This window comes from Taeniopygia guttata, chromosome 29 (assembly GCF_048771995.1).
Source record: "Taeniopygia guttata chromosome 29, bTaeGut7.mat, whole genome shotgun sequence".
In the NCBI taxonomy this organism is placed as follows: domain Eukaryota; kingdom Metazoa; phylum Chordata; class Aves; order Passeriformes; family Estrildidae; genus Taeniopygia; species Taeniopygia guttata.
Window position 1 is genome coordinate 2064963 of NC_133054.1, and position 19626 is coordinate 2084588.

The window sequence follows — 19626 nt, forward strand, 5'->3', positions numbered from 1 at the left end:
GCAGTGAAATATTAACCCAGAAGGGGAGTTAGCTGGATGCTTATTTAATCACCAAGCTGGAAAAAATTATTTAATTTGGAGGAAAACAGCAAAATGAGACTATAAAACTGAGTGCTGAACATGTACTCATGAAAGGCCATCCCTGTAGCTAACTTTGTTACTTGTGAGAATGCTTGTTCTGTGTTAGCCAGGCTACAGAGATGCAGTGATTCAAACTGACAGCTTGCTCTAAGCTTGAAAATCATTGGGAAATGTGCTTTTCACAGTACATTTTTCCAGTGTAATATCCTCAGTGATAGTAAATATGTCTCATTGTGAAGGGAAATTTCAACACATAAGATTGGATTGTGTTGTTTTATGAAGTGTGACCAGTGATTAATTTGGCTGCAATTTAATCAACCCTCTGTTAATGTTTACTTGTGAAGTTTTATTAGGTCATGTTACAGTTACAATCTTATCAATGGTCATGCTCAGACTTTTACTTCCAAGCTGTTTTCAATAGTAAATGACTGGCCAAACCTGGTTCTTCATTGCTTTGCAGCTTGTGTTGTCATCTAAATCAGTAAGAAAGGAGAAGTAGTGTTGTCATTTCAATCTGGAATATTCTGCGGATGTTTTCCTTATGATGTAGTGAAATAAATGATTGTACAAAGCATCACACAGGGCTTATTCCCACTTGGGCATTTCAGTCATGAGGCAGCATTTTCCTTCACTGTTGTAGCTCTTCTAGGTGGGATTTTTTACTGATAAATTCTGGAACTGTTAAACAACAGATGAGAAATGTCCATTTGGAATAGTCGTTTCAGAGATCTTCCTTTCGAACAAGAAGGAAATGGGAAGTAGAGAGCAGTCTCAGACATTGTTCTTCATGTATGTGGAGAATCAAATCCACATATTTTTGCAACTGACACTCTTGCGAAGGCCCATGCTTTTATTTGCACAAGCATATAATTTATCCTTCCTTAGATCAGATTGCCTGTGTCTGCAGATGGGAAGGAATTTTCCCTCATATTCTGTATGTTAGTTATTTGTGTCCTACAGGTGAGGACTGAGGTTTTTATAGTACCATCTTAACCATAAGCTGCTCCTAAGTGATCTTGCTAGCAATTAATAAACAAAGCTTTTAAAGTGTTACTAGTTTAGAAAACAAACCCTGACATCTTTGTCTTCACAAAATATATGTGAGAGAGGACAGTGCTGATGTATAGCAGTGTAATGCCTAGCATAGGATATCATTTTTCATTGTGAAGCAGGATTATTTTTCCAAAGAACTGCCAAATAAATCTCACCTAGGGGAATAGGAGTGTCAAGGCATGACAATTTGTTTTCAGATTGTACCTTAACAACACCCTGCACTGAGCCAGACAAATGCACACAAACTTAAGTAGAAGTGATTCAGCCAAAAAATAATTATCATAATTATATTCCAGATAGATTAATAATGATAAAATATTTTTTCCTTCCAGAATGCTGTTTATTAGGCAGCACCAGAACCTAATATTTTTGCCTGTCATATGGTTTGTGAGAGTTCTTGGAGAAAAATGTTTGAGTGGGGTTTTTTCCTTGTATTTCATTCAAGACTTTTTTTCCAAAACACTGGCCCTAATTTTCATAATGATCAGGATGTGCAAACGACTTTTGCAGTAAGTCTGGCTTTTCTAGCAGGAATGCTACATTATCCATTCAGTGCCAGGAAGGTGGAAATACCCTTAATTTTATGTCAGTTAAATACACGATTTGCCTTTCTATCTGATGATTTCTGAATAGTTTAGCTTGGAGAGTTTGCTTGTGGAAGAACTGATTCACATGTTTATTTTCTTTTCCCCAAAGTCATGACTACCTAACAAGACTTAACTATCCTTGTGCTCTTTTCTGTATGTTGTTTGTGTCCTCATACAGAATTATGTTCACAGAATATTCATTAGGCAGAATGTTACAGAATTCTTTTTGCAGTTTTATAGATTCTTTCATTAGTTTCACAGAGCATCATTTTTTTCTTAATTACCTTTTGAAAGATATTTGAATCTACTGTTAATTCGCAGTAAAACTTTAGTGTAAAATTTTTGATTTTAATAGGGATCTTAGCGGTGTTGCTACTGGATGTTCCCCTTACCATATCATTCTCATTGAATTGGAATAAATTGTCTTTGAAGATCCCTTGTTTGGCTGGAGAAGGAGGCCTGTGTAAGCAATGTGAAGTTCAACAAGGCCAAGTGCAAGATCCTACACCTGGGTCAGGGCAGTCCTTGATATCAACACAGACTGGATGATGAATAGATTGTGTGATGACTAGGCTGAGTGCAGCCCTGCAGACAAGGATTTGGCAATACTGGTAAATGAAAAAAAAAAAAAAACAATGGATATGAGCCAGCAGTGTGTGCTCACAGCCTGCAAAGCCAGCTGTACCCTGGGCTGTACCACAAGAAGTGTGTTCAGCAGATAGAGGGAGGGGAATCTGCCTCTGCAGTCTGCTCTGGTGAGACCCCACCTACATTCAGTTCTGGGGCATTCAGTTCAAGAAAGACATGAACTTTGGAATGAACCTTGAGAAGAGCCCTGGTAATGGTCAGAGGGCTGTAACACCTTCCATACGAGGACAAGCTGAGAAGTTTGGTGTTGTTCCACCAGGAAACAAGAAGGCTCTGAGGAGACCTAGTTGTCGCCTTCCAATATATAAAGGGGGCTTGTAAAAGATATGAGCAATAATTTTTTCCCAAAGTCTTTATTGACAAGGCAAGGGACAGTAGTTTTAAATTGTGGGAGAGTAGATAGAAACGGGATATAAGAAAGACATTTTCTGTTATGAGAGTGGTGGGAAATTGGTACAAGTTGCCCAGAGAAGTTGTGGATGCCCCATCCCTGGAAGTGTTCAAGGCCATGTTAGGTGGGGCTTTGACCAAGCTGATCTAGTGAAAGATGTTTGTCCTCATACTGAGGGAGTTGAACTGGATTATCTTCAAATGTCCCTATCCACTGTTTCCTACTCCTAATTATTCTTGGCTGGCATTGACTTTTTTTGCTACTTTATATTTGGAGCACCAAATATGGTGAGGTATTGATCGTTGAGCATTTGTATGATAATATAAATGTAATTAGTTTTCTTAGAAAGAAGGAAAGATATAGCACACATTTTGCAAAGATCTGTCTTTAGTGGTTTCTAATTGATGTGTAATTTCTGATTCTTCTATACCATACAGATAACTATAAAGAAAATTTTACGTAGAAAAATATTTTGTGAAAGTAAATATTACCCAGTTTGGAAGTAAAAAAAAAAAAGCCCAGAGAATCCCAAAGTTAATGGGAACTATATTATTACTCTGGAAAGTCATACTCCAAGACTGCACTTATCTCACTGGTATACTCCGTGCTGGTTGCATATATTTATAAAAGACACTGATGAGTCATATATAAACATTTTGATTATAAAGATTTTCTTCATTTTCCCACAGACTTGCTGCTTTCAAACAGCTGCATCCCATTCCTGGGCTCAGCAGAGGGACTTGATTTTCGAACCCTGCTGCTAGATGAGGAGAGGGGCCGGCTGCTAATTGGGACAAAGGACCACATCTTCCAGCTCAACTTGGTTGATGTAAACAAAAATGTAAAAAAGGTCAGTGGGCTTTCTACAGAGTTTATCTCCTGAGTTAAATTTTGTTAAATTCTATTTTTGTTTGGGGTTTTTTTTGTGGGTTTTTTTTATTAATTTCTTCACAGGGTAACTGCAGATTCATTGTGCAATGCAATTTAGCAATATTTGGTAATCTCACCTCCCACAGTTATACATGTTATCTTTAATCAATTGAATTTCTCATGCTATATGATCTCCTGTGTGACTGATGACCTGCAAGAGATTAGCTATGTGGAAGAGCCCTGCAGTGCATGAAAACAGCATCAAAATATCACCAAACAGGAAAAATGTAGCTCAGAGTGTTTGCTTCTCAACTTCTCTGGTCATGGTTACCCTCCTCATTCAAAAGCATTTGGAAGGAAGTAACTGAAGACAGCTCTTTCATTGCTTCCTGGCATCACTAGGATTGCTTTACTGCAATACTGAACAGAGCAGAGGCAATTTAGATGGTTTAAATTATAGTAGAATGTAAGTGGCAATTTTAGCATTTCTGTTAATGTCTAGAATTACTAGTTGTAGGAAAAGCTTCCACTGGGATCTGCTGTAGTCCCTTGCCCGTGCCCAGTGACAATGTGTTAAATTGAGATAATAAGATGACAATTTAGCCTTCAATATTTCTAGTAGATATGGTGAACTGGAGCTTTTGTAAGAGCAGGTGACTGCTACGAGTGAAAACCAGATGCTTGCACGGGAACACATGAAAACTGGTTTCCTGCTTCTTCCAGATATGAAGAAAATTTGAATTCTCAGCTGTGTTTGGTATTTTCTTTAGGCACCAGAGGGGGGTTTTAAATTACTGCGTTCTGCTGCCAGCTCTGAAGAGGCAACTGACCCTGAATTAATGTGATTGCATGCAGGGGCTGAACAGGTGGAACAAGAGACTATTTTGCCCACATGTTTGAGAGCAACACTTGCCATCATTGTATAGAAGAGATACAGTACCAGGCAGAATATCTTGTTCCTCATCTTGACTTCAGCAATGCTGCACACGCCACTTTTGTAAAACTCAGATTCTGAGTATTTCAGGAAATTTCTTCCTAGGATGCTTTATCAAGCACTTTACTTGCTTCTGTCATCTCAGCAATTGACTCAAAATCCACCACCCCCTCAGGATATTGCATTAATAACAGCACTGCTAATTATAATTGCAAATTTTCAGACGACAAATTGATTTTTGGCGTAGGCTTTCTGCAGAAAGCAAGTTTTTTTGTGTGTGAAAAGCAGACTTCTCTTTCTGTGGGATGCTGCTTGCCTCCTGTGAGATGCTGAGTTCTGTCACTTCCCATTATGTTCAGTGGGGCTTTATGAGCCCAGAGCTTGCTGGAGGTGGAAGCACCCTGTGTGAGCCACCCCTCAGTCCAAGCTGGTGAAATTTTGCCTTTGGCCAAGCCACCACTGATCATTATGGACCTTGTGCTTTCCAAGAAGAGCAGAACACGGAACCAGGAGAACTAACCTGCAGTCAGACAGTGATATAGAAATTACAGAGAAAAGACTCTGTATTGGAAGGAGCATGTGCCTTTCCTAAGATGAATAGAGAATGTATGCTTACATATATGTGGTAACCTGAAAGGAGGGAATAAAATTCCTAACCACTTGCATATCTAGACTAAATATGTGTGCAGGTTCAAATACTTCTACTTCTTTCAGTAGTAAACTAATAGCAGTTCAACTATTCAGATGATATTTAATTTCTCAGAAAAAAATCACGTGCGGATAAATATATCTAAGTGGGAAGAACTGACTTGAGAAGCCTTGCAGAGCATCCTGGTGTGATGATTTCCAGGGCCTCCCTGGGCATTCAACAACTTTGCAAATGTATCTTCTTGTGTAAGTGTCCAGGTAACACAAGGCAATGTCACACAAGTGTTTCTCTTTAATTCCACTGCGCTTGGCTGGTTGAATCTTGTCAGTGGAGGGAAGGGATGAGATGAAGGAAGTAGCCTGAGGAACTGTGTATAAATCTCGGTTGCTGAGGAGGATGCTAGAGGATACTCTACAGAGCACAAATTCGGAGTGGGAAGCACCGACCCAGAAGGATAAATTTCCACGACCTTGCAATTGGAGGAAAAATGAATTCAAAAAATGGACCAAATTGGCATCCCAAGGCCGCGGAATTGTAAATTTTGAAAGAGATAAAATTAGTAACCATTGGCTCCAATACTACAGACGCATACCTCACAGGAAACTCCTCACTGCACTACAACTCAGGGCCAACGTTTACCCCACAAGAGAATTTCTAGCCAGGGGTAGACAAGATCAATACATCAAGGCGTGTCGGCACTGCGATGCGGACATTGAATCCTGCGCCCACATCATCAGCAACTGCCCAGTGACACAGGACGCCCGAATCAAGAAGCACAATTACATCTGCGAACGGCTTCTCAAGGAGGCGAAAAAGAAGGAATGGGTAGTGTTCAAGGAACCGCACATAAGGGACTCCAACAAGGAACTGTACAAACCTGACCTGATATTTGTGAAAGATGCCTGTGCACTTGTCGTGGATGTGACAATACAATACGAAGCAGCCAAATCATCGCTGGAGGAAGCCGCTGCAGAGAAAGTGAACAAGTACAAACACCTAGAAACTGAAGTAAGAAATCTCACCAACACAAAGGACGTTGGTTTTGTGGGCTTTCCCCTAGGAGCGTGGGGGAAATGGCACCAAGGTAACTTTGAACTTTTGACTGAGCTTGGCCTCTCCAAATCGAGGCAAGTGAAAATTGCAGAGACTTTTTCCATAGCTGCGCTCCTTTCATCCATGGACATTGTACATATGTTTGCCAGTAGGGCCAGAAAGTTATGTAATTCAGGTTAGATGCTTAGTTTATGTACTTCTTGTTTTGTTTTGGATTTTGATATTTTTGTTATTTTTGTATGATTGCATAGCGCTCTTTTTTATACTGTTTTGTTTTAATAAAGTAGACAACAGCTAGGGACGTAGGGCAGCCACAAGCCAGTTAGGTAGCTGATAGAGAGTAGGGACAGAATTTTATTATTTCATAACGCGTCAATTAACATCTGATTCGGACCAATTCACCGGACTTGTCCAAGGTAGACGGGCCACCTTTACTTAACCCGGAAAAGGAACATATATAATTTATGTGTGTTCGAAAAATAGCAGGGAAGTGTCTGAGAGCAGCACTTGCTGGTGCTGTGTTTAGACTGACCGTAGTTTGGGTTGGCACCAGGCCAGGCGGCTGGCTTCCAGGCTTTCCCAGCGTGAGGAAACCACACATGTTGGGACTACAAGGGTCTGAAGTGTGTCCTTTGTACTCCTCTGGAGTACGAGTTGTCTGGAAAAAATAATCTGCTTACACACAGCCACTAAAACAAGTAGAAATTGATTGGAATATTACGTTCTGCCTATAAATGATGTGTTTATTAATGACTTGGAGGAAAGAGTGTGGCAAGCTGAGGGGGCAAGAGAAATATAACAACTTTGAGAATAGATTGCAAGATTGTTCTTAGTTTAGGGTTTCCTTTCTTTAAAACAAAGCTGAACATTAACTTTCAAATGCTCTGTGCTGGGTAGATTCATCTTATTTCAATAAAGCTCTCAATTTCAGATATTTGTTTTGTTAGGAGCTACTGATACCTTCAAAAGCCAAGTCAGAATCCCCAACAATTTATTCTCATATGTGGATATAATTACTTGTCAAGATTATATTTTAGAGTCTGAAGCTCTCTATTAAGACATTTCTGGAATAGTATTCAAAGAAGCATCCAAAGCATTGCATCCTGCTCTCTTCTCTAATGTATACATATGTATAATTTAATAACTTCCTTTTAAAAACCTGTTTATTTACCTAAATTAGTTAATTTGACTTACATAGATTAAGTTACAGCTTTATTTCCTGGCGTATTTTTCCTTATGAAATAAATCAATAGTTCTGGTGGAGTCCAAATTTCTTAAATTATTATAGTTGTTATTCCATATATTGTGTAACAGGTTGAAAACTTCCTTAGCTGGCAGCTTGAAAAAAAATCTGTCCGGTTTCCAGTGCTTGCAAACCTCATTATAAAGCAACGATAAGTACCACAGTGTAATAAGCAATTCTTCCAGAATGACAGGCGAATGCAGAAAGCTAAAGTGATTATAGTCAATAAATATATAAAATTTTGCAACGGATAATCATCTTTCTGTAGCAGGGATATTTTTTCTCTGATGTTTTCCTGTACAGCAGCCTTTAGCTTCTGCTGCCGGAGCAGCATTATCAAATGCCACAGTCTTTTTTTGAAAGATCCTCACATGCCTGACAAATTCTGCAAGCTGTTTGCAAACTGGAAGAATTGTGATTTGTTCCTATGAGTGAAATAAAGATGGTCAGTGAAAGAAAGCAGTTCTACTGAAGGCCTCTGTGCCATTACCACCTGAAGTGCTGTGTAAAACAAAAGAATGCTTAATAGCATGAGAAGCTAGAAAGCTGGAGAAGAAATTCTGTAGGAACACCAGGCTCTGGGATCCTGCTGGAACCATTACTTTTGTACATCGAATTTTCTTGCAAGTTTGCTTAAAGCCTTTTCTATTTCAGTCCTTAAGCTAAATAGATAGGAAATACAAAATGTTGTCAGCTGGGTAAACAGTGGGTAAATAGCTGCAAAGCAGTGGTGCCCCTTTCTGTGGCTGTGCTAACAGTACACGCAGGGTTACATGTCAGAGCGATTATCACGGTGTGATCTGCAGCGCAACCCGCCCAGCTCCGCGGGAATAGGAATGCTATCAAGGCCTGACAAGCTTTTGAAAAGCTGCCAACCTGCAGGAGCTGTCAGTGCTAGAAGACACAGCCCCATGTGGGCCGAATAGATAAACATGTCAGATCCCCAATAGCAGCTTTGGAACAAGTTGTTTTCATCTGTCCCAGTGTGCACTGGCTCTGGGTCACAAATTATCATCCCTTGGAGCATCCTTGGTTTGTAGTTGCTACTGTTTTTCTGGCATGTACAGCCAGCTTGTGACATCCTTGAATGCCCTCTTGTATTGACTATTAACTGTATTTCACAGGGAAAAATATACATATGCATAAATATATATTTATCTGCTGGGTAAATGCTCATGAAATAGCTGTGTGAATTTTTTCTATAACTCCACTGCTTGCCAGCAGTTCAAGTGGGCTTGTATTTCAGCACTATTTACAGTGTGACCCACCCATCTCTGCAGGAAGGGGAACATGTATGCAAATACATATCCATATTTATGTAAAACAGCACCCTTGAGGTGCAGGAGCAGAATTTTACATTCATTGCTCTGAGAAACTTTCTGTCAGTCTATATAAGCGTGGTCTCATTTAGGAATGAACCCAGTGGGAATTTAGCCAGTACTGAAAGGAGACTTTGGTTCTTGCCATCAGGCCTGAGCCTCAGGAACACATACAGAGTCTGAGATGTTTATTGCAGCCTTGAAACACAGTAATACCAAGTTGATTCTTCTTAAAAAAATATGTGCTGCTTATTCTATAGCTCAGAGGAGGTTAGCTTCCTGCCTGTTAGCAAAACTGCAATCTGAGAGTGAAGCTTTCTTGACCTGTAAGAAGAAAAAGTTTTCCGGGAAACATAATTGAAGGCCAAAGAGTCCTGTGGAAACCACTGGAGATATTTAAATTTATGAAAGTGGGGCATTAGGATAACCTAGGATAAACCTAGTGAAACTTCAGGTTAGGGACTTCCAGAGGTACAGGTGATATCTTTGTGCTTGCTAGCCCTTGGAGGGGAGCTGTTTACTCTATAAAGTTGTTTGACAGACTTAAATTCAGGCACCTGTGTAGACAAAGTGAAAGCTTTTGAAAAGTGTTTACAGACACAAAAGAAGACCTGAAGAAAGCGGTATGAATCCAGAATGACAACAGTCCTAGGTGGAAGAGTGTGTCTCTGTTATTTCCTTTTGCATTGTTGCCATAAATTGTGTTCCCATAAACATCCGCTGTCATTTTTGTATTTTACCCATGTGTGCAGCTATAAAGAATGGCCAGTATCCTGCTCTCTGAAAACATTTCCTTATATTGGTCTTTGGCTTTTTCAAAGGTAGGATTTTTTTTTAGTCTGAAGTGCTAAACATGTCAGGAGTAATGCCATTTACCCTAAAAATCCTGGTGTATAGTTTCCTTTTAGGAGAAACAGACAATAGTCAGAAGTCTGCTGTGGTCACACTGTGGAAAATGAAGTATAGAAGCACTGAAGCCTTTGAAGAATTAACCCAGTGTGAATCAAATCAGCATCTAGTCTAATTTCTTTAAGCTTTCACATGTGCTTATAACATACACATGAAAATGCACTTTTCAGAAAACCCCTGAGGCTGGAAGCATTGGCTGCTACTGAAGTTCTGTTGGAGACCACAGTTTAAGAGGAGAACTGGGGCATGTGGAGATGTTGCTTTGTCGCAGACATGCAATATTAAAGCCCATTTGGTTCTAATATCAGGCTTCATTCTAACAGCCACCTGCCAAATTTAAGCTACCAAAATCTTGTGAATGTGTCTTCCAAATACACAACTTTTATTTTCCTCTGACTTCCAGTGCATTTTACTCAGTTTGACAGCTCCATGAAAATAAAGAATGCCGTGCACTGACACTGGCATTCTTGCTGTGTTGTAAATCACTTCGAAACAAGTCTCATATTCTCTCTTTCCCCCATCCTGTTACATCAGATTATATGTATCAGAGATCCGATTTTCTGTTACTCTGAAATAATTGGAGATGGAAATTCTGGTTAATTTACTTCATGGATGTGTGTTACAGGTATGGGAAATAGTACTATAGGTAAAGGTCTGTGGCAGATGTAAAAAATATTAAGGATACATTCTTGGCTGTTAAGGAGCCCTTAAGTATTTCAGGGAGTTAGTTAAGCCTTGATGAAACTGCTATAAAGAAAGGTAGATGGAAAAACTCTAAGGACAGCCCAGTTAGCTTTCAAATACAGGGAGAAATATAGATGAGAAACTTACATGTATCAGCTTCCTTTGTTTGCTCATGACTTTAAAATACTGAATTCCAGAGTACAGCAATTACAGTGGGAGTCAGTTACAAGACCTGCTTGGGGTAAAATTCCTATTAGGATTTGTGTGTGAGAATAATCTGTCCTGTTCCCCAACCTGTGGACTTCCATACTTCTCACATTAATGCAGCAGATGTGAGATATTTAGAGAACAACTGGTATATGACTATGGTATGCTAAAATCAGGTTATTTTCTCATTAATTAGTGCAGTTGGTTAGAGCATGGTGCTAATAATGTCAAGGTCACAGAGTCAGTCCCTGTACAGGCCATTCATTTAAGAGTTGAATTCAATGATCCCTGTAGGTCCCTTCCAACTACAAATATTCTGTGATTCTGTGATAATTTTAACACTCTTTATTTTCCACTAAATAAACACAGAATGCATTAAGTTCTTTCCCACGTTTTCTGGGAAATTCAGTAAATTTTTAGTGTTTGCAGTAACTTTCAGTGAAGTGGCCTGGGGTCAGTGTACAGCAGTGACAAATGTCCTAGTTCTCAGGATGCAATCCATGAACACCCACTCTTGTTTCATTGGGGCATGACATTTGTGATACTGTCTTATGCAGCAGGGGGACATTCTTATTGGATCTCTGCTGTACATTTTCTCAGTGCTCCTTGATCTTACTGTTTTTCTTTGCCTTTGTTTTTTGAGCTGTGAATTACAAACTTCTTCAGAAAATCAAGAAAATAAATTTTTAAAAAGTCACATTATTGTCATTCTACTGGTGGGAAAATTAAAACCTGACTGTCACATATAGCAAGGCAATAACAAAACTAGGATTAGACTGTATCCTGGTTTACTTCAGTCTGTTTGGCTCATGGTGCCTTTTTACTGTATTCATTTTATGGTCCCATTGAGCTAAGTCATGAATTTTTGTGGGGTTTTTTTTTCACACAGTGGGGTAGTTTTTCATGGAGAAGATTTTCTCAGGGGGAGTATATTGCATATGCCAATGTGACAAAGGGTTTACAACTCAATCTGGCTTTGTTCTTCGGAAACTGCAGTTGGGGCTGTCATATGGGGAATTTACCCATACCAATGAGCCTAAGCTTCTGAGTTATGGTGTACATGCTTCACAAAGCTTAATAAGACATTTTGATGCCCAGAAAGCTGTAATTTTATTGCATACCTTCCCTCAAGCATCAGTATGATGAATATCTAGTACACAGAATGAAACAAGGAAAGAAAGTTGGCCTTCTCTTCTGCATCAAGCAGCTGTTAAAAATCTGTGTTTTCATCTAAATGCTTTTCTCACTTTTTATTCCTTTAAAATAGGAAGGGAGCAATCGCTTTCTCACCAGGCCCCAGATTTGGTATGTGAGTGTTTTGAGAGGTGCTGATCAGCTGATGTCCTTCACTCCTGCTAGGGACACACCCTGCTGGTGCTCCATGCACCACTAGCCGAGCGCTTCACAGAATCACAGAATAATGAGGTTGGAAGAGACCTCTAAGATCAAGTCCAACCTATGCCCTAACACCACAACCAGACTATAGCACCAAGTGCCAAGTCCAGTCTTTTTTTAAACATATCCAGAGATGGTGATTCCACCACCTCCCTAGGAAGACAATTCCAGTATTTTATTATTCTTTCAGTGAATTTTTTTTCCTAATACCCAACCTAAACCTTCCCTGACGTAGCTTGAGACTGTGTCCTCTTGTTCTGCCAGTTGCTGCCCAGTGGAAGAGATCGACCCCCACCTGTCTGCAGCCTCCCTTCAGGAAGCTGTAGAGAGCAATAAGGTCACCACCACTTTGGGGTGTCTGGTGCCAGGGGCTGCACTGACTGAGAGCTGCAGCAGCACGTGCCTGGCATCAGGCATGGGAGAGGCTCTGGTGAAAGCCCCAGGGCTGCTGAAAGCCGACAGCCTCCGTGGGACACTCAAGTGCTTGCTGCTGGCATGAGCGTGGCTGTCTCGGGGACGTGAAACTGGCAGGAGTCAGGTTGGTCAATTGGTCTCACTCCCTGCTATCATCACCACCTACCTCATGGAGCAGTTATTCCTTTTGTGACCCACCTGTTCTAAGTGGCCCTTTGGGATACTTCATGCAACTTCTTAAGGAATGTTGTTGCTGTGGGACACATCCTTGTTACTCCAATGTTTCAGATTTAATTTTTGTTAAAATCTATGATCTATGTTATTTATGAGCAGTTTATACCCATTTCCTCTGGCTGTTTATAATTCTGGTCTTCAGAGTCCTTTGACTCTTCCTGCCTAATTTAACCCCACTTGTATTAGTGGTGCTTCCCAACTTTCTGTCACCTGCATGTGTCGTGGCAGAGTTCTGGGTTTTTAGCACGGCTGCTGAAGGGTACATGAAACAGGATGAGCTCTGACACTGTTTCTTGAGGAACTTCATGAGTAGTTTTCTACCTCAAGTTCTTTACTTATTTAGACCATTTTTTTTTCTTGTACTAGTGCCTGTTTTTTGCAGCTGAGCTAATCAGTTTCCAGGTGACAATTTAGTAAATACTTAAGCGGAGCCATGGGGAAGAGCAGCTCTAGCACCTCAATGCACTTCAGCTGGGTTATTGAAGTACAATATTAGAGTGAACCAATGTCTGTTTACCAAGTTACGTTTTTTTCTCTACCACACTCCATTTTCATTGGAAACTTGTGTTATCTCTTCCCTCACTAAAAACTTGTTTTGAAACCTTACAAACAGATGAAGACCAATGGCTTTTTTAATTGTTTAGGTAGCTTACAGTCTTCCTCTTTTGTATTTTGGACAATATATAACATTTCCACTAATTTTATGAAGTCCTGCACCGTGCTAGATTTAGAAGCCCATCTAGAAGTGATTAATGAAAAAGCTGTAATGTCACACAACTTTTTTTTTTGTAATCAGACTTCACTGTTTTATTTTGAGAACCCCTTCTCCTAAGGATTTATAGTCTGAAGTGTTAGCTTAGGAACAAAATCTGATACTGAGATAGATACATAGATACTGAAAAATGAGTAAAATACCAGCGTTATTAATTGATGACAGATAACAGCTCTTTTGGAATGAGAAGGGTGGATCCATATATTTTACATATATAGATATATAGATATGCACACACACATAGGTATATACATAGATGTGTATATATTTATATACATATATGTGTATATATATGTGTATATATATATATATATATATATATATATATCATCCACATGCCAATTTATATATCTATATATAAATAATACAATAATACACATTTTAAACAGTTTTTGCTTTCCTTTTCATTCCTTTCTCATAGTAAAAATGCCTATTTAGTGGACTGGAAAATGTTACTTTTAGAAATCTGATGCTCCTGATTTAAAAAGACCTTTGTGGTTTTAAATGTTTTGTTTTAATCAGAAATCAATTTCCATCTACCCTTTAAAGTGATACCTTATCTGTCCTATGCTTATGTACTGCTTAATTTCATACTCCTGGGAGGTATTCTTTCTCTCTGATAGTAAAGAGCTTATTACCTTTCCTTTTTTAGGAGAATTTAATTTCTTTCCTGTTGCTAAATTTAAGAAAATATTTGAAGAATGATTTAAAAGTAATGTTAAGGTTGGTTTGTTTTTTTTAAATTGGGCAATAGAAGATAAAATCTGGAAATCATGACAGTAGCCAACCTTGGAATTTTCATATGGTTATTTTAAAATGAAAATAAACTGAAGATTAAGACAATAATTCTATTTAAGTATACAGTTCACATATTCCATCTCGTTGCATTCTTGCCTTAAATTCAGTATCTCCATTAAGATATTCTAAGATTTTTCCAGACATTTCAAATACAGATACATATATACTATGAAATATATTAAATATATCATTTGTACTGTTTGTAACACAAAATGATTATAACTTAAGTCAATGTTGTTGTCACCTTTAATATATAGTGCCTTGGGTTATCTGTCTTTTGTTTCCATTCCTTGAAATTTTTGCTTATTGAGGAATTTGGGGGAAAAAAATCATTTGTTATTAAGTTCTTAATATTATGAATGAAGCAGGTAAATAGAAAAAATATTAAAAATTTACCAATTTCAAAGCTTCAAACTGTTTAAAAGTGCAATGATTTTAAATCTAACAGAAATTACAGAAGCATGTGGTCTTATTTTTTTGGGATTTTGTAAAACTAAGTAACTCATCAGAATAAAATATAACAATAAAACTTAATTTCACCCCCTACAGAAAAGTCAATACAGATGTGTAACGTTACTTGTGTCAAGGTTTGAGAGAACCAGACTTGTGGTACTGTTACACAGCATGTCCTATAATAAAAAATGAGGTTTATGCTTTCTTGCTCAGCACATCAACTCATTATTTATTATGCAATTTTCTTGATCTATTACAATTTAGAACTGACAGTTTCTGGGAACATCTCATTTCTTATATGTAATGCAAATAAATATCACTTTTACTACCCCATATATAATTACAAATTGATTTTCAAGTTGGATCATTTTAGCTTCACTTTTCATTGTCAAATGTGGCCTTATAATGCTAAATACTGAGTCTGTTGAGAAACTAGAGAGTAAAACAATTGATTTTTTAATATAATTGTCTGTGGTCAATTACCATAGAAGTGGGGGTGTGTGTATTTCCGCCTTGTAGGACAAACAGTAATTTCCATGAAGGAATCTGTAGAAGAATGGAGAGTAAGTCAAGTCCATTAACACTTCTGATGCCTCGAAGCAGATGTCTCTGTTTTTAACTCCTCCAGTTCTTCTGTGTATTTGACAAGGAGAGTTGGGCATTTTCAAAAGCCGACAAAGAGACATCCTGTCTGCCTAATTGGATAACTAAACTTTTGCCAAACATCTCCCAAGCCCCTTGACCTCTAGGCTTTGCTGTAAATGATTCAGGGATCTTGGGCAGAATTGGGCATAAAGTTTATGTACAGGAGAACTGACAGCTCAGACAAATCTCCTTGGCCAGGTGTGTTCGGAGATCTGTGATCTCACATTTATCTGTCTCTTCCTTCTGATCAGCTTTTCTTCACTGGTACATTTTCATCAGCTTTTCTTCTTAAACTTAACCTGTGTTGCAGTGGTGGCTCATCCCTCTCTGCCCAGGCAGAGACCAGACTGGACCTACCTTCAGCCCTCCCTGATATTCCCAGTACTTTCCTCTGTGCTTCCTGGCACTGTGCACTGTGCCGCCCACACACCCTGGCACAGCTGATTTCAGATTGCTTTTTTTTTATACCTCATTCATAGGTATGTGGTCAGAATGATGACCACATAATTCTGAGAAAATGCCCTGGGAAAGCAAAGTTATGCTCCACTGCTGCAATGCTGCTACACTGTTTTATCTCTGACTCTTTGTAAATATTGTAGAGGGTTAAGGTTTAAGTAACTCAAACTTCATTATCTCTGCTAAGAGGTCTTTATCAGAAAGGTAACTAAATTCATGTGAGAGGAAATTAATTTCCTGCAAAAAATCCAACACATCCTTTTTCACTGGGAATCAAAGAGGAAGAAGTAAAATCAAAGTGTTTCCAGATTGAGAGAAACAGTGACTGTAGGTTTTGGGAAATAAAGGTACTTGACAAAGGACACTGGCTTTTTGCTTTCTTACCCGTGGGGACTGAGCCTGTGTACGTCAAGCCACTTCTACAAGGTGCCAACAGCTGGGTGAAAGGGAATATGACAGCAGTCAACTACTCCTGTATGCCACTGGGTTGTGCATCTTTCCTTGGTGATGTTTTTATTTCTGATGCATATTGCAATAATTCTTCATTCTTATATATTTGCTATTAAAGATTTTGTAAAGCGTGATTGGAGACTATTCTAAAGCATTTGTGGCTACTAATGACCTGCTGACTGGTGCCTGGGACTTGAGACAATGTACTAATCAATATTTGCTTAAAAAGGAGTGTGGTTTGTAGTGTTTTTACTATTAGTTATAAGAAATAACAGTTTTGTCTTGTCAAATTTAGAAATAAAAAATACTTATTTTTATCAATGTTGTTGTAGAAGAATTTATATTTAGCTTCTATTTTAAATTTATTAGAATCAAACCTGTACTCGATCATATCCAGTCTTGACTGCTTAATTGAAATCAGTGAGGCAGAACCTGAGCTGTTGTTCATTTATATGTCTTCACTTACATAATTTGGATTACAGTAACTGGTAGTATTTTGCCATCTGGATTCATCTACATCAAAACCCATTTTTCAGAATTCTTCAGGGCAGATTAAAAAAGAAAGAGGAACTATATAAATATTTAATGCCAATTAACTAAGGTCCGCAATTCTGCTCTAAACTTCTGTTTCATTTTCTCAGTAAACTCAGTTAATGTTGATGGGTGACATTTTTAAACCACGCACTGTGGATTTCTGTCAAATGTACTTTTTGTTCTACTAGTTTCCCTTGAGCTACCCTTAGTTTTTTGAACCTAATTCTTTTCATTTGAAAATTGGCAGAAAGAGCTAAGTATTTTTTTATAACAGTTATGCCAAGTCCACTGGCCTAAATTCTTCACAAATGTAATTTGCCTGGCTTTGCAATCAGTTTAGTTTCCAGATGATTTGGCTCATCATAACTTTGAGGAAAACACATAAGAGTGACAAGGTGCCCTGGCCAGATTAACTGAATGCTTTTTAAAAGTACAGGTAGCCAATGAAGAAAGAAACAAAGATCAGTGGGGTTGATTTGAAACCTTGTAACTTTTTGTCATGGAATCTCGCATTTGAAGTAATTTTCATTTCAATTTACAGGCAAGGTTTTTCACTTGCATAAATCTGTTTTAACTGTTTATTCATGGACTAATTAATCTGTCAGTCACAGGACAGGTTGTAATCTTCATAATCTTTGTTTTATTTTAACTATGTTACAGATTTACTGGCCTGCAGCAAAAGAAAAGGTCGAATTATGCAAATTAGCTGGGAAAGATGCCCAGGTAAGTATGATGTATATTTTTTATTATTGCTGAGATTTATTAATATCTGTGTGTTTGTTAGTAAATGCACAAGGTGCATTAGTAAGGTCGTGTTACACTTCTTCTGAACTAAGTGTTTTTTCTTAATTAAAAAAAATTACTTTTCCATTGTTCCTTAAATATTAATATTTTTAAAAATTAAAAATTGCATCAATATTTCCTTTGATGTAATAAATGCAGCTGGGAGACAAATGGACTTACCTCAGAAATGTCTACCAGGCAATATTTCCATGAAATCCTCTCTTTTCACATTAAAATGCTTCTTTTTTTCTTGGGAGTGTCCTGAATGTAACTTCATTATAATTCATTAAAGAAACAGAGTAGTAAAGAAGCAGTGTACAAATCAACTTAACTTGCAGACTGCTTGAGTTAGGATTAAAAGAAAATTTCAGACTCAATGGCTTTTCTGTGGAACCACAAATTTTCTTTAGGAAGTATATTTAAGGTACATACGTGTATACAATACAACTTTTATATGTTTTGCTTTCCACAGATTACATCATGTGTCTAGAGCCCACTATGAATGTAAACATTTTCTGGCTCTAAAATAATTTTTTTTTTCATTTTGTCTCAGAAAAAAATGTCCTAATTTCTATCCAGCATGTCAGTTACCAAGGTAGATTGCAGCTCAAAACACTCTCAGCTCTCTGCCTGAAGAATTTCAACTTTTTATTCTAACTTGTTGCTACCATTGTCTTTACAGCAGTCAAAACCTAAACAACACCTTTGCTGAGCACAGGAAATTTTCTTATAGGGGTGTATATGGAAGATTTGTTCTGTTTCTATACTAAAAGAAGATTGAAAGGGTCCTGGGAGGGAAATATTTGTTTTGGACTCTCACTTAGGTGTAGGGTGATATCTAGAAAGTATGAACAGATTCTTTGTATTCCCTGGAAATACTTGTTTTGTTTTTCTGTATTAATTTCATTTTGGGGAAAGCTAGAGCAAGCCTTGTCCTCCAGCCCATGTATCATCCTTGGAGCACACAGCATCTGCCCAGCAAGGACCAAGCCCAGCTAGAGCCAGGACAGCTCATTGGACTCAGATTTAACCAAATAAGAGTCACCAGTAAGGTGTGGCTGGTGCAGAGACAAAGCATACCCACTGAAGTGCGTTGAAGCCTTTCAGCGCACCACAGTTACTTTAATCATGTAATCTTTGGTGTTAAAGCACCCTGAGCTGGGAAGCAAAGGCAGGAGGATTGGTAGCCAGACAAACCCAGTGGCTCTGCGACCTCTGCCCAGCTGTTGGCAGGTGTTGTTTGCCAGGACACAGGCTGAACAGATACCCTCCAAACTGTGCTGTGAGCACACAGCTTCTTGTGGCTGTAAGCATTACAGCAGAATTAGGTTTGCATGTCTGATTGATTAACTGCCTGGTAGATAGCTGCTATCAAATTGTAGTTGTCACAACTTTGAACTGCTTCGTAAACAGTCCCTGCTACAGTAGTTTTAAGTACACCAGTGCTGTGGCTGTAATTTAGTAGAATGTATAACGTGGAAAAAAAGAATAAACATGAAAATTAACCTTTATCTTTCTATTTCCAACAGACAGATTGTGCCAATTTTAACTGTGTTCTTCAGCCTTACAACTGGACCCATGTTTATGTCTGTGGCACAGGAGCATTTCACCCTCTGTGTGGATACATTGAACTTGGAACTCACTAAGAAGTAATTTAACTTTCTCACTAGTGTGACATGTCAAGGAATAGCCCTCATCTTGTTTAGCATTCATCATAGATTGGAAAATTGTCAGAATCTGTGGGTATTGGTGATTCCGAGAGTGTAGAAAGTCTCTGTCTTTCTGCCCCATTGCCAAAGAAGAAGCCATAATTGGTCTGTGCTGGTTTCAAGGTTGTTTATTCTGTTTATCTCTAACATGTTCTGCTGCCCTGCCGCAGCTCTGTCCTGCAGGGCAGCGTGCGGGGCTCTGCCCCTCAGTGGGATGGTACAAACATTATATACCAGAAACTACGTGTGCTATATTTACAATAATGTGCCAACATCTGTCATCTATGCTAAACAGTGTGTCCCCAGCCTAAACCAACAGAAAAATGCCAACACCACAGTGAAACATGGAGGGCAT

General features: G+C 38.5%; 1 long non-coding RNA gene across 1 annotated transcript; it reads left to right on the forward strand.

Annotated features, from left to right (window-relative positions):
- The first annotated feature begins 3458 nt into the window (after positions 1 to 3458).
- LOC140680854 (uncharacterized) lies at positions 3459 to 19286 on the forward strand. Its single transcript, XR_012052238.1, has 3 exons — positions 3459 to 3610; positions 17440 to 17502; positions 19092 to 19286. It is a non-coding gene; the product is annotated as an uncharacterized lncRNA (long non-coding RNA).
- The last annotated feature ends 340 nt before the right edge of the window (positions 19287 to 19626 follow it).